The sequence below is a fragment of the Magallana gigas genome, chromosome 4, assembly GCF_963853765.1.
Source record: "Magallana gigas chromosome 4, xbMagGiga1.1, whole genome shotgun sequence".
Classification (NCBI taxonomy): Eukaryota; Metazoa; Mollusca; class Bivalvia; order Ostreida; family Ostreidae; genus Magallana; species Magallana gigas.
This window is the reverse complement of record NC_088856.1, coordinates 1,527,957-1,543,132: the sequence shown is the minus strand read 5'-3', so window position 1 is coordinate 1,543,132 and position 15,176 is coordinate 1,527,957. Positions and strand designations below refer to the sequence as shown.

Below are 15,176 nucleotides of genomic sequence, written 5' to 3'. Positions count from 1 at the left end.
AACCACAACATGGGATGATGCTTTCATAAAGTTCCATTATTGTTCATGCATTATCGGATTTAATTTGAATTACCGGTAAAAAGTGGTTAATCTCAAGAGCTGACCCACAAGAATCAACAGGTAAAAGCAATGTGGTGCCATGTCGGAACAAGAGTCCGTTTTGAGCTGAAATAAAAAAAAAAAAAATTAGCTGTGTTTACATACATGTACTAGTAATAGCTGTGTTTACATTAACATATGCATATTATTTCTGGAAAAAATACACTGACCATGCAGTGTAATAAGTATTACATATCCCAATACATGACATAACATTTAGGCAGTACAAGCTCAAAAATTTGCATATCAAGTCATAATATAACATTAAAAAAATTTCTTAGGTATAGACACTTATCAGATTGAGAGAGAGTTTGAGAGAGAGAGAGAGAGCTAGAGTTTATTTCTTGTAGTGCAACAGTCAAAAATTTCAATTCGAAAATTACAAAGGAATATTACCCATCTGAACAGCGTCAAAGTACATGTATTTCCTTCTGGTATACCATGTTTTATCAATTCTACCGTTTTTTTTTTTTGCAAATAAATTTGGCAAGGGTTTTGGTTTCTTTTCTTTTAAATTACATGTTTTAAAAACAATACTATGTGTAATAAGCATAAAACATGTATGAGTAAACTTAACGAAGAATTTTTAATAGATTATTTTTCACAGAATGTGTTACATTACATGTACGTCAATCTTTATAAAAGTAGCGTATATTTTGTGCGTCATAAATTGGAAGTTTCAGTAAATATCATTTGCTTGCATGGTAGCTATATGGGTCATTCTCAAAAAAGGTGGATTTTTTCAAGTACCACTTGTTTAAAAACAAAGTACTTACAACCAGATTGAATTTATCATAGTTTGTATCGGGCATATCATGATGTTTGTTTGCTAAAATATGCCAACAGTACATCAAATGAAAATCTATAAAAATATGATATTTACAACCACATGAAAAGGAAACAGTCTTTGGTGTAACGCATAAGAAATATTCATAAATTTCATTAAATCTTATTGTTCATGCATTTGGTTTGGTGTTAAAGTTAAATTTTTTGAAGTTTTTCTTGAACTTAATCAGAAAACAAGAATTTGATAATGTATTTTCCTTAATTTTTCATATTTTGTTTGTGAATGAGAAATATGCATCTATCTCATGACATTGTATTGCACACTGAAAACTTCTTCTCCATTTAATGTCTGATTTTTTTTTGGGAGACACTTGTAAGTGACATGAAAAATAATCTTAAGTGAAAAAACCTCAATATTTCTTGAAAAATCTTTGAAAATAAAAACAAAATAAGGGATGTTACACTAAGGACAATTATTGTTAGTCCAAATGTTATACCAAGGACAACCTTTATTTAAACACAAAAATATCAGATTTCAAAATAGAGACAACTGAATGTTTTCATAGCTATAACTTATGAATGCATATATTTAACAGTAATCATTATCAATGTGCATAATAGTGCCCCTAAAGTCAAATTATTTACACAATTTAGTTCCAGTATGTTTCACCAAGGACACTTATGCTACACCATGGACATTGTCTATTATAAGAATCAAAGTTTTAATATTTCAATTTGTTTTGAAAGCTTGAATGTATTTTAAATGAATTCAAAATTACCAAATGCACTTTTCAGCGGATATATTATACATGTTACTGTTATTCTCTACAAGTTTAGGCGTAAAATTTAAGTTTGTTATACAAAAGACACAACATGTTACACCATGGACACCATTTTATCTAGTTGATGAATAATTTTAGTATTTTATTATACTACATTGCATAATCTGTCATAAAATGTATTTATACAATACTTGTTTTATTAATTTTTCTATCAGAAATACATGCATGGGAATTGAAATACTCTTTTGTGTAACATTAAAAGTCCTTGGTAACACATTTTGTTTAAAGTCAAATAATATTTTTTAGGGAAAATTTGGCTTAAGCTGTAAGTCCAATATCAAATTCAATATTAATTATACTTGAATTGATAAATTTGATTTGATTTGACAATGCTGAATTTTTTTAAAATGAATATTTTAGGTCATATGTCCTTGGTGTTACTTGTATGTGTCTTTGGAGTAACAAAATATTACATGATTGAGAAATAATCTAGATCTACAGCAAACAGATGCTTCAACATTATATATAAGCATAAACTAACAAATGTGATACATTGTGATATATTTATTGAATAATTTCATCATATCTTTCCCAAAAAAATAAATTATGTAAATTATAGTCTCTGGGATAACAGTGATAGTCTATGGTGTAACTTTTTGTTCTTGTTACACCAAGGACTGTTACACAAAGGACATATTTATGAATTAACTTGTCTCTGCTAAATAATTACTGCTCCCTCAGAGTAAAAGAGCATATTATCTGCTACAACAACACATAGAAATAGTTTGTCTGTTTTCCAGAGTGTCTAAATATTTCTTTTTTCTAAGTATTTCCTGTTAGCCCAAAGACAATATAAAAAGTTACACATTTATTTCTACTTACTTATCATTAAAAAAATTGAGTAAATTTCATCTTCAGCTATTTTGTCTTCTATCATTGTTTATAGCTATACGATGGGAATAAGGAGGCATCAATTATCTTTCAAATTACTAAGAATAGCAACTCTTACACACCAATATTTTGTTTCGTTACACCATGGACATAAAAACATGTACAGACAAACTTGATCTCGCTGAAAATTATTGTTTATATATTTTCTTCGTCTTTTTGTTTGAGAGAGGTATTTTACTTACCTTTTATCTCTTGACCCTATTATTTTAATAAAAAATGGTCTTACTACCTTACAAAACCTATTTAAAGTCGCAAACTCTGAGTGGGAACAGTCAAATAATGTGAAAAAATCAACTTATAAACTTTCTAAATTTTTAAGATTTTGTTAGAATTAACTGTTTATGTGCCAATATGTATGCTAATATATATCCAAAGGTAGCACAAAAGTGAAACTTGGCAAAAATCAAGGATTATACTTTCTAGTGCCCTTGAACAACCCAATACCACCTTTTTTGAAAATGACCCATATATGTCTATCCCAAATTTTCTTCATAAAGCTACAGCTGTATGTACCACATAATTATATGTTTTGTCACAAGTATACATTTTTAAAAAATACCCAAATTCCAACAGTTGAAAGTAACTCGATGAATTTTTCATTCTCTGATAAGTTCATTGTGTTTTGTGCGTGCATATATTATAAGTCTGCTGCAACAGCAGCCAATCAGCGGTAAGCTGAATCCACTAATAAGAAAGTTTGTGGTTTAGGAGCGGGTAAAATTGTTTATGCATAATGTAGCTGACACTGACTTGAATGCGATGCTGTCAAGAACACCACACCAAATACATGTAATATCAAGAGACATAAATATTCACTTAAATGTATTGTGTTGTAAAGTAAAGGTTTACATACAATTATTGCATCTTGCAAAACATGTGATGACTCTTATAATCATCTGTAATATATCTGATATATTTGTACAAGATGGGAAATATAATGACAGAACAGACTGGGATTCGAACCTTGGCCTCTGAATCTCTAGTCAAGTGCTCTATCAACTGAGCTACATGTATCTGGCACCGGTATTCAAACCAGTCTGACCGTCACATCCCCCCCCCCTTAAATGATCTTCACCCTCAAAGATCACCCCTGGCTCTTCCCCTGGCAGGAGTTAACCTGTCAGTTCCAGGGGTTGGTTACAACACCAATATTGTGTAGGGATGGAACGATCCACCGATGCACCGGTGCATCACGGTATTTATTTTGACGGTATTTGGATCGTTACATTTACCATTAATACATTACGATACCTATCCGGACTTTTTTTTATTTTCCAAAAATATCTGAGCTTCATATATCGGCTATTTTTAGTCTGCGCGCCTAATATGAAAGTACAAAGATGGCGGAAAACCTCGTTAAGTTGTCAAACCTGTTAGGAAGCTAAATCTGGAGTGTGGACAACTTTTGGATTACTTGTTAATGAAAAAGTAGTGTATATGAGACTTAAGTAATTTGTAAATTGTGCAACGCTCATTTTAAATTTAATATATCAAAATAACTTTGGACATGCGGTAATACATCGACAGATTGAATAAATTTTTAACCCTTATTCATGTTTTCATTTAGTTGCAATGTATCGTGATATGTATCGTATCGCATCTCATGTATCGTGATATGTACCGAATCGGCTAAGTACAGAATCGACCAAGCCTTAATATTGTAACAGGATGGGAGAAATAATGAAGGACCAAACCAGGAATTAAACCTGGGCCCCCTGAATCTCTAGTCAGGTGCTCTACCAACTGAACACTGGTATTTAAACCGGTCTGACCGTCACATATATAAAAAGTTATTTTAAACAATGGTGTTCAATAAAAAATAACACTTGCAACCTTCAGTTTTTGTCTGTAATTAATCAATATTGGCGTGCGATCAGTTATCGTTGAGTACCATTTTTCATCAGTGCATTCATTGTTACGTCATTTTATCAACACATAAAATTATATATGAAAATATGATGTAACATTGCACCAGCAAGAAATGGTCCTCGACAAGAACTGCTGGCATGCCAGTACTGCCAGTAGTCAGATTAAAAAAAGAGAATATAAATGAAAAATTACATTTAAAACATTAACAAGGTCAATTCAAGTACACATCAAAACTGCTAAACAAGAAAAATTATGTGAACTGGTAGAGTGGTACGCATAGTTCTAACTTGTAACCTACATGTACAAGTACATGTACCGGGTACCCGTTGGTCTGCTAAACCTCTCTAATGATACATTCATCGGCATCATAAAAATATTAAAGACTTTTTAGTCATGTTTTAACTCTGAAGTCTGAAGTATACAATTTTATTTACTTGACGTTACATGTATGTCTACAGGGTATTTATGTCTACATTTGGAGTCTTCCGCACAAGAATATGATCATATGTTTCTAATAAGACCCTGCTTTGAATTTTGAGTTGAAAATTCACAATCTGATTTTTTTTTAAATAGATAAATTCGGTCATCCTTTCCAGTCACCCATGAACCTCGAGCAAGTCTAAACATCCAGTAAACAATGTAAAAATTACACGTTAGTAAACAAACACCCACACCATAACAAAAACATCTAACTCTGTAATTCTTATAAAATTCTTAACCCAGCAGATGTTAAATCATCAAGATATATTTGTAAATTCATACGTGATGCACATAACATAAGAAAATCTATGTACAGTACCAACTACATGTATATTTGTATACTGTATGTATGACTTTCGCCACATGTGGATTTTCTCAATAAATTGAATTGTAATTTACACAAAATTCTGGTAAAAAGGAGAAAAAAACAAGTGAAAGGTAAAACATTTGGGATTCAATTCTGTTAAAAGGATTTATATTGTCTGGACTAGAAAAATAACATACATCAGTGACAGTGTGCACGTACTTACATGTACATCTATAGACTAAATGTTAACCAGTTAACATGCTGACATTTTAACCACTATAGACAAGAAACTTTAAAAGGAATAAAAAGCCTCACCTTCTTCAGTAACATCCACATAGATTACACACTTTAATGTCCATCTTTTCCCCTTTATTACTCGTAGCTTATCAACGGCTGATCAATGGAAACATAAACATCCGTCGACATGGTCGACAGAAGTGTGGCTGTCAGAATTTCCTCGTAAACGATTCACACGAGAATATATCCCTCCTTATACAAATATGTAGTATTGTCCCCTGTGCATGTTCATATGTTTCACAGTAACTTGAAAATGCATGTGTACACCGAAAAATGCACAACTTATCTTCTGCATTACGCTCTCTCTTTTCTACAATGCCGTTCGTTACTGTTTGCATTCGCGGGTCCGCGACAAACATTGCAAACATTTGTTCTGCGTGGCCGATTAGAACGTGTTAAATAAGTAGTTGAATTCATAAATGATATAGCTGAGATGAAAAAAAAATGAAATTGAATCACAACAATTTATCTAAGACGCAACACAATGTAATGCAGTAAATGCCTGGGCCTTAAAACGGCTTTTGTTCGCTTGTGTCTATGTAGACAAATTAACTCGTTCATGTACGATTCACACATATTTGTTTTATGAAATTTAAAAAAAAATAGGGCACATAAATTTTAAAATTTAATACCAAATGACATTATTTAATATATTAACAATAACTGAATTAATTTCTTTTCATAAAATGATTACGATTTTTGCTATCAGAAAAATACGTGTATGAGCTGCTGACCCCTAATTATAGGGGCCAGCCCTTTTTTCTTAATTTTGAATGAAAGGTCTCGTTATTCTAAACAACTTTTGTTCTATACATATTAACAAATTATTTTTAGTTTAAAGGTTATTATACAAAAAGCAACAAAATTTCAGACCCCCCAAAACCTTAAACTTTACCGGCAAATAGCTTAAAAACTAAAAAATATTTTGCCAAAATTTTCATGCCAGCAAAACTATAAAATGTTACCAACAGTTCTGCTAAATTTCATGCAACTATCTTTTGTAGTTCCCGAGATCAACTCTGGACAAAAGACCCCCCAATTTTCAATTAAAGGGCAATAACTCATAACCGGAAGTGAATTTTAAAAATTTGAAAAAAACGTCTCGAGATATTAACATTGTCTACATACCCTGAAAGTTTCATAACAATCAGACGACAAATGTACGAGAAATGGCCTACACAAAATTTGCGGATAAAAAAAAAAAATAATAATAAGAAACAGTAGAATAACAGAAGGGTTTTCCGTTGAAAAACGGAAAACCCTAATAAGAAACAGTAGAATAACAGAAGGGTTTTCCGTTGAAAAACGGAAAACCCTAATAAGAAAAGTGAACTAGAGCAAAGCTCGTTGCAAAGCAACGAGTGGGTTTTCCGTTAATGTCGAAAGCAACGCTAGAAGTACGTCTAAGAAGCAGAGTTCTTTATCTAGTAACAAAGAAACCTAAGTACAAAAAGATAAAAAAAATCGAATGATTCTTGGTACAACTTAACATAATCCGAATGTTTTTAAGTACGACTTAACCAAAAACCCTTAACCATTTCAAGAACGACTTAACAAAAAAAACCAATGTGTTTAAGTACGAGTTAACAAATTTGACTTCATTTTAGGTACAAGTTTACTTTACCTTGAACTAACATCTTTTTTCTTAACCCAGAATGCAAAATTAAAATTTACGTAAAAAATCAATTTTGTTTAAAACATAATTCTGAGCAACTTTTTCTCTTCACTGCTTTTCAAAGGGTTGACCTTTCGTACTGTGTGCTCGTTGCGTCATTAATTGTCAGAAACTTATCGATGTAAAGTTTACTTTACTGTACCTCTGTGAATATTTTCTATGTAAAATTACTATGAACCAGACAACATTGAAATGGTGAACATTTCAAAGGGCCCCGCTTATGTAATTTCAGAGAATTCTGCTTTGACCTTGAGCTATAACTTGAAATTTTTCCAGCTGGCATAGAACTTTTAATTCAATTTCATTCCTCCTAACATTCATGCATTTTTGTTCAATCTGACCAAGATTAAGCATATTTGGAAAACAATCTACTGTCTAAAACTAATTTTAAAAAGATCTGCTATGACCTTCCAGGGCTCTACATTAACTTTTTTTCCTACTTGTCCATTCGGACAAGTGACCAAAACATTTACTTGTCCGAACTTCAACTTCACTTGTCCGAAAAATTTTCAATATTAAAGATCAAATATTGTCAACTTGAGAACTACAGTACTCTATTACTAAAATAAAATCATTTATTGATTAATACTCTAGCTATAATTAATAACCTGACTTTTTAAATGGAAACTTAAAGTGTCTTTCCTATAATTATGTACATGTATTTGTTCTATATAACATTAAACATGATTTGTCAGCTGTAGCTTTGTCATGGCAAATTACAAGACATCTTAAATTTAGCATCAGGTTTAAAAATACATGTAACTGTTATATTGATTTCTCAGCTGTTTTTTAAACTAAACATGGAATGTCATCATAGTCTATCAATGATGAATGAAACCTAAAATAAGTTACATTTCTTTCCATAATCCTTTATCTTTGCTACCTTTTCTTCCTTTCTTTTTCTTAACATATGTGTTTGGTACTTTGTAAGAACTAAGATCCACACCTTGAAAGTTGTTTGAAATTAGTGAACTTCAATCCCGATCAAGAGTAACTCAATTGCATCGCAATTTGATGTCGGGATCGAAATTCAAAATAACTAATCGATAAACTTATAACGAGACTACAGATAAACTTATCACAAAACTTTCTTTTCTTTTTTAAATGTTGGAGACTTCTTACTATAAAAAATGCACTTGTCCAGTCGGACAAGTGGCCAGCAATATTCACTTGTCCGCATATTTTTTTAACTGGTACCGGACAAGTGGACAAGCGTTAATGTCGAGCCCTGCCTTCACATTGACAGACTTGGTTCAAGGTCACTGCACGCCATTAACCAATAAACTCTGTAAAGGTAAAATATTAGCCAAATTGGGGCTAAAAGGAGAGTATATCTATGCTCTTAAAATATGGATTTTTGTGTGATCTGATATGACCTTGACTCTTCATCTACAAATATCATTCGAGGTCATTGCATATATTTTGATCAAAGGCATCATGTGGGTGAAGTATGAGGCTGAATGGAGCAAAGGGAGAGAAGATATACTCCGGACAAGGATTTGTAAAAATATAATTCTGCTATGACCTTCACAGTTTCTTTTCACTGAAAATAGGTTCAAGGTCACTACACACCCTTTCACCCTTTACTCAAACGCTCTGCTTATGTGAAGTCTGAGCCAAATAAGGGTTAGTAGAAATTATATATGCTCTCAGAAAAGGATTTTTGCATGATCCGATATGATCTTCACCCTTTACCTAGAAATTTCATGCAAGGTCACTGCACATCGTTTAACCATAGAGACACTCTGTGAGTATTAGCCAGATTGGACCAAAGGGAAAAAAGATATGCCCCAGACAAGGATTTTATATATATAATTCTGCTATGACCTTAACCTTATACCTAAAAACATGGTTCAAGGTCACTGCACATCCTTCAACCAAAGGAACCCTGTGGATGAGGTATGAGCCAGATTGGGCCAAGGGGAGAGAAGCTATGCTCCTGTCAAGCCATCTCGGATGGACAGACGGACAAATTGATCACTAGAAGGCGCCCCCATAAACATGCCTTTTTATCTAATTTAAAATAGTATCCATGCTATCTGCCCATGGTGAATAGTCATCAATATTTACAATATTTAACCAAAAAATAGCTTTTAAAAATATTTGAAAAGGTAAAAATTGTAAAAACCCCAGCGGGATTCGAACTCATGACTTACAGGTTCCTAGTAACCCTCTAACCCACTGTGCTAAGGAGTTATGTGACCATTTTTGAAAAGAAACTACATGTACTTATATAATTACACTTTATTTTATTGTTTATTTCGATAAACAATACGTCACAACATGGAAATGTCCCATATCACCTTAAACTCGGAACACCTCTGACCTAATAAGATCGCCGCATTAAATACAAAGTTTGATTTAACTCTAATTTGTTTATCATCAAGAAATTGTGCATCGCTGACAAATAAAGTTTTCTTCTGTATAATGAAATACCAATTAACTGACTATTCGGACAATAGCAAGTTTATTGTCCCACTCCACAGCAACTATTTCCCTTGGCTTTGCCTCATTAAATAGTTGCTGTCTTTGGGGACAATAAACTTGCTATTGTCCTCATACCCAGTAAATACTAAATAGGCATATAATATCCCATCCACCTACATTTCATGTTATATAACCTCCCGTTTGTAACCTTCAATTTCACTGTAAAGTCAACATATCTGTCATAGCCGCAAGTTTCACAATTTATTTCTGCTTCTCATGTACTTAAAATCAGGGGCCTTAATATTGCTTACCAATTCCAACAAGAGACATCCCTCTAACTATTGATAATCATTAAAATTCATTTCATGAATCTACGCAACAATGATAAACCTTCGAGTACAGTCACTCTCAATTTTACAAAAATATTGACGGTACTTTATCCGAAACTGTTCCTTGTACCTTTAACTTAGTACACTAACATTTTTATGAAAAGACTAAGAAAGCTAATGCAATTCTGAGAAAAAGAATACCACATATTGCCAATTCCATTGAGGTTTAATAAAAATATGGCCATTTAAGTGAACCCACCATTTCCAATTTCCTTTAGTAAACACAGATTTACAGGGTTCTCCATAGTAAAACATCTTTACCTGACCTTTTAGAGGTCAACTTTTGTTCAACCACCTTTAAAAAGAAACCTTATTCAATACAACATACCCCTACATGATATAATCATGATAAAAGCTTCACATCACTTAGAAATACCCTTACATGTATACCCCCCACCCCCCAATCTTTTGATTTTCATAAAAAGTCATGGTTTGAAATGTTTTACCTAATTTTATGAAACGTGTGGCAATTTCCTTGAGTAATTTCTCACACATATGAAAACAATCATCAATGATTCTAAAATTTGATCTTTATTTGTTTATTGTATGATTTGTACCATTTTAATTAACAAATAGACAGCTGTCCTGCTTGTGATTTCTTGTTTTCATGAAAAAAGTAAGCTAACAATCATATTTAGTGAATATCTAATCTATTCTGATTTTCTCCTTCTAACCATGCTAAAACAGTAAGTTACAACCTACAAGTTAGACATCTGCCTTAAATTAAAATTAAATTCAAACACACCCAGGTAGCTGGAGACAGATGGAGTTGATTTCAATGAAAAATTTTCAAATTTGACATGTTTTTCTACTTTTTTTAATGCATATATACCTTAGAAAGGTAGAAATAGGTTGTTTCTTGTTCATTTCAAAAGTAATTATCATAGCAGATGTTATTTCAAAGTCAAATGTACATTTACATATCCGACATGTAATCTTAATGCAGACAATTAAATAGAGGGGGGGGGGATTTTTCAATTATGTAAACACATCTAAATATCTTTATGAAATAAAAAATAAAGGAAACATAATTGCATACTTTTATTGAAAAACAAATTTTCACAGCAATTATGAATTTCTTCATAAACAGCCTTAATTTTGTTTTCATAATTTCTTATCAAACACAAACCACAACATGGCATGATGCTTTCTTCAAGTTCCATTATTGTTTATGCATTATCGGATTTAATTTGAATTACCGGTAAATAGTCTGTAGAACACAAGGAATATGCATGTGGATAGAGGTGACAGGTTAATCTCAGGAGCTGACCCACAAGAATCAACAGGTACCGGTAAAAGCCATGTGGTAACAAGAGTCTGTTTTGAGCTGAAATAAAAAAAAAAAATAATTAGCTGTGTTTACATACATGTACTAGTAATAGCTGTGTTTACATTAACATATGCATAGTATTTCTGGAAAAAATACACTGACCATGCAGTGTAATAGGTATGACATATCCCAATACATGACATAACATTTAGGCAGTACAAGATCAAAAATTTGCATATCAAGTCATAATATAATATTAAAAAATTTTCATAGGTATAAACACTTATCAAATTGAGAGAGAGAGAGTTTGAGAGAGAGAGAGAGTTTATTACCGTACTTGTAGTGCAACAGTCAATATTTCAATTCGTAAATTACAAACGAATATTACCCACCGAACAGCGTCAAAGTACATGTACTGGTATTAACTTCTGGTATACCATTTTTTATCAATTCTACTGTGTTTTTTTTTTTGCAAATAAATTTAGCAAGGGTTTTTGCTTATTTTCTTATAAATTACATGTTTTAAAAACAATACTATGTGTAATAAGCATAAAACATGTATGAGTAAACTTAATGAAGAATTTTTAATAAATTATTTTTCACAGAATGTGGTACATTACATGTATGTCAATCTTTATAAAACTAGCGTATATTTCGTGCGCCATAAATTGCAAGTTTTTTGTAAATATCATTTACTTGCATGATAGGTATATATGGTCTAACCAAAATTTTCTTCACAAAGCTACAGCTGTATGTACCACATAAATGTTTTGTCACAAGTATACATTTAAAAAAAAAAAACCCCAAATTCCAACAGTTTAAATAAACTCAACTCATTCTCTGATAAGTTCATTGTGTTTTGTGCGTGCATATCTTATTTGTCTGCTGCAACAGCAGCCAATCAGCGGTAAGCTGAATCCACAAAAAGAAAGTTTGTGTTTTAGGAGCGGGTAAATTGTTTATGCGACACTGTCAAGAAAACCACACCAAATAATAACAGGAAACATAAATATTCACTTATATGTATTGTGTTGTAAAGTAAAGGTTTTTAACACTTATTGCATCTTGCAAAACATGTGATGACCCTTAATCATCTGTCATATATCTGATATACATGTATATGTAAAAGATGGGAGAAATAACGACGGAACAAACTGGGATTCGAACCTGGCCCTCTGAATCTCTAGTCAAGTGCTCTACCAACTGAGCTACATGTATCTGGCACCGGTATTCAAACCAGTCTGACCGTCACATTCCTTCCCCCTTAAATGATCTTCACCCTCGAAGATCACCCCTGGCAGGAGTTAACCTGTTAGTTCCAGGGGTTGGTCACAACACCAATATTGTAACAGGATGGGAGAAATAATGAAGGACCAAACCGATGATTTGAACTTGGGCCCCCTGAATCTCTAGTCAGGTGCTCTACCAACTGAGCTATCTGGCACTGGTATTCAAACCGGTCTGATCATCACATATATAAAGAATTATTTTAAACAATGTTGTTCAATAAAAAATAACACGCGCAACCTTCAGTTTTTGTCTGTTATTAATCAATATTGGCGTGCGATCAGTTCTCGCCGAGTACCATTTCTCACCAGTGCATTGTTACGTCATTTTATCAACACATAAAATTATATACGAAAATATGATGTTACAGTGCACCAGCGAGAAATGGTCCTCGACGAGAACTGCTCGCAGGCCAGTACTGCCAGTAGTCAGATTAAAAAAAGAGAATAAAAAATTACATTTAAAACATTAACAAGGACAATTTAAGTACACATCATAACTGCTAAACAAGAAAAATTATGTGAACTGGTAGAATAGTACGCATAGTTCTAACTTGTAACCTACATGTACAAGTACATGTACCGGGTACCTGTTGGTCTGCTAAACCTTTCTAATGATACAATGATTGGCATCATAAAGATACTAAAGTCATGTTTTAACTCTGAAGTCTGAAGTATACAATTTTATTTACTTGTAGTTATGTCTACAGGATATTCATGACTACATTTGGAGTCTTCTGCACAAGAATATATGATATGTTTCTAATTAGACCCTGCTTTGAATTTTGAGTTGAAAATTCACAATCTGTTATTTTTTTAAATAGATAAATTCAGTTACCCTTTCCAGTCCCCCATGAACCTCGAGCGAGTCTAAACATCCATGAAACATGTAAAAATTACACGTTAGCCTAGTAAACAAACACCCACACCATAACAAAAACAAACAGTGTGCACGTACTTACATGTACATCTATACTAGCCTATATACTAAATTTTAACTTTAACTTTTTTAAACTTTAAAAGGAGTAAAAGCCTCACCTTCTTCAGTAACATCCACATAAATCACACACTTTAATGTCCATCTTTTCCCCTTTATTACTCGTAGCTTATCAACGGCTGATCGTCGACAGAAGTGTGGCTGTCAGAATTTCCTCGTAAACGATTCACACGAGAAAAATATCCTCCTTAAACAAATATGTAGTATTGTTCCCTGTGCATGTTCATATGTTTCACAGTAAATTGAAAATGCATTTGTACGTCGAAAGAATACACAACTTCTCTTCTGCATTACGACTCTCTCTTTTCTACAATGCCGTTCGTTACTGTTTACATTCGGCGCGCGCGGGGGTTACAAACAGGGGCGCCCCGACAAATAGTTGCACATAGAACGTTAAAATAATGTGTGTTCATTGAATTCATAAATGATATAGATGAAAAAAATGAAATTGAATCACAACTATTTATCTAAGACGCAACACAACGTAATGCAGTATATGCCTGGGCCTTAAAGTGGCATTTGTTCGCTTGTGTGTCTATGTAGACAAATTAACTCGTTCATGTAACGTTACGATTCACACATATTTGTTTTATGAAATTTGAAAAAAAAATAGGGCACAGAACTTTTTAAATTTGATACCAAATGACATTATTTAATATATTAACAATAACTGAATTAATTTTTTTTCATAAAATGATAACGATTTTTGCTATCAGAAAAATACGTGTATGAGCTGCTGACCCCTAATTATAGGGGCCAGCCCTTTTTTCTTAATTTTAAATGAAAGCTCTCGTTATTCTAAACAACTTTTGTTCTATATGTATTAACAAAATATATTTAGTTTAAAGGTTATAATACAAAAAGCAACAAAATTTCAGCCCCGAAAAAATCTTAAACTTTGGCGACAAATAGCTCAAAAACTAACAAAGAAATTACCAAAATTTTCATGCCAGCAAAACTATAAAATGTTACCGACAATTTCGCCAAATTTCATGCATCTATCATCTGTAGTTCCCGAGATCAACTCTGGACAAAAGACCCCCCAATTTTCAATTAAAGGGCAATAACTCATAACCGGAAGTGAATTTTAAAAATTTGAAAAAAACGTCTAGAGATATTAATATCATCTACATACCCTGAAAGTTTCATAGCAATCATACAAAAAATGTTCGAGAAATCTCGTGCACAAAATTTGCGGGAAAAAAAAAAAATAATAATAAGAAACAGTAGAATAACAGAAGGGTTTTCCGTTGAAAAACGGAAAACCCTAAAAAGAAACAATAGAATAATAGAAGGGTCTTCCGCTGAAGACGGAAGACCCTAATAACTAGACACGATCTCGTTGCGAGCAACGAGGAGGTCTTCCGTTCGATTTTTAGAATGAAATATGACATCATCGAGTTTGATTTTCGACAGCAAACATGTTATGGAAAAGGAGTGAAGTACTAATGCTTTATTGTATTGTTTTTGTATAAGTTCTCTTGCTTTTTTAACCTAATCTAGCTTTAATAACCTTTCACAAAATGGCTCTCATTATAGGGCTATAGATAAAAGATTTTAG

At 32.5% G+C, this 15,176-nt stretch overlaps 2 protein-coding genes across 2 annotated transcripts in view; both read left to right on the top strand.

Moving 5' to 3' along the window:
- LOC105323101 (uncharacterized) overlaps positions 1-15,176 on the top strand; it is a 43,971-nt gene that overhangs the window by 21,245 nt on the left and 7,550 nt on the right. The window lies entirely within an intron of this gene.
- LOC105323102 (UDP-xylose and UDP-N-acetylglucosamine transporter) overlaps positions 6,718-15,176 on the top strand; it is a 69,420-nt gene continuing 60,961 nt past the window's right edge. Inside the window, exon 1 of the mRNA XM_066080842.1 lies at positions 6,718-6,722. The gene's annotated coding sequence lies outside the window, so the exon portion shown is untranslated. The remainder of the gene's footprint in view (positions 6,723-15,176) is intronic.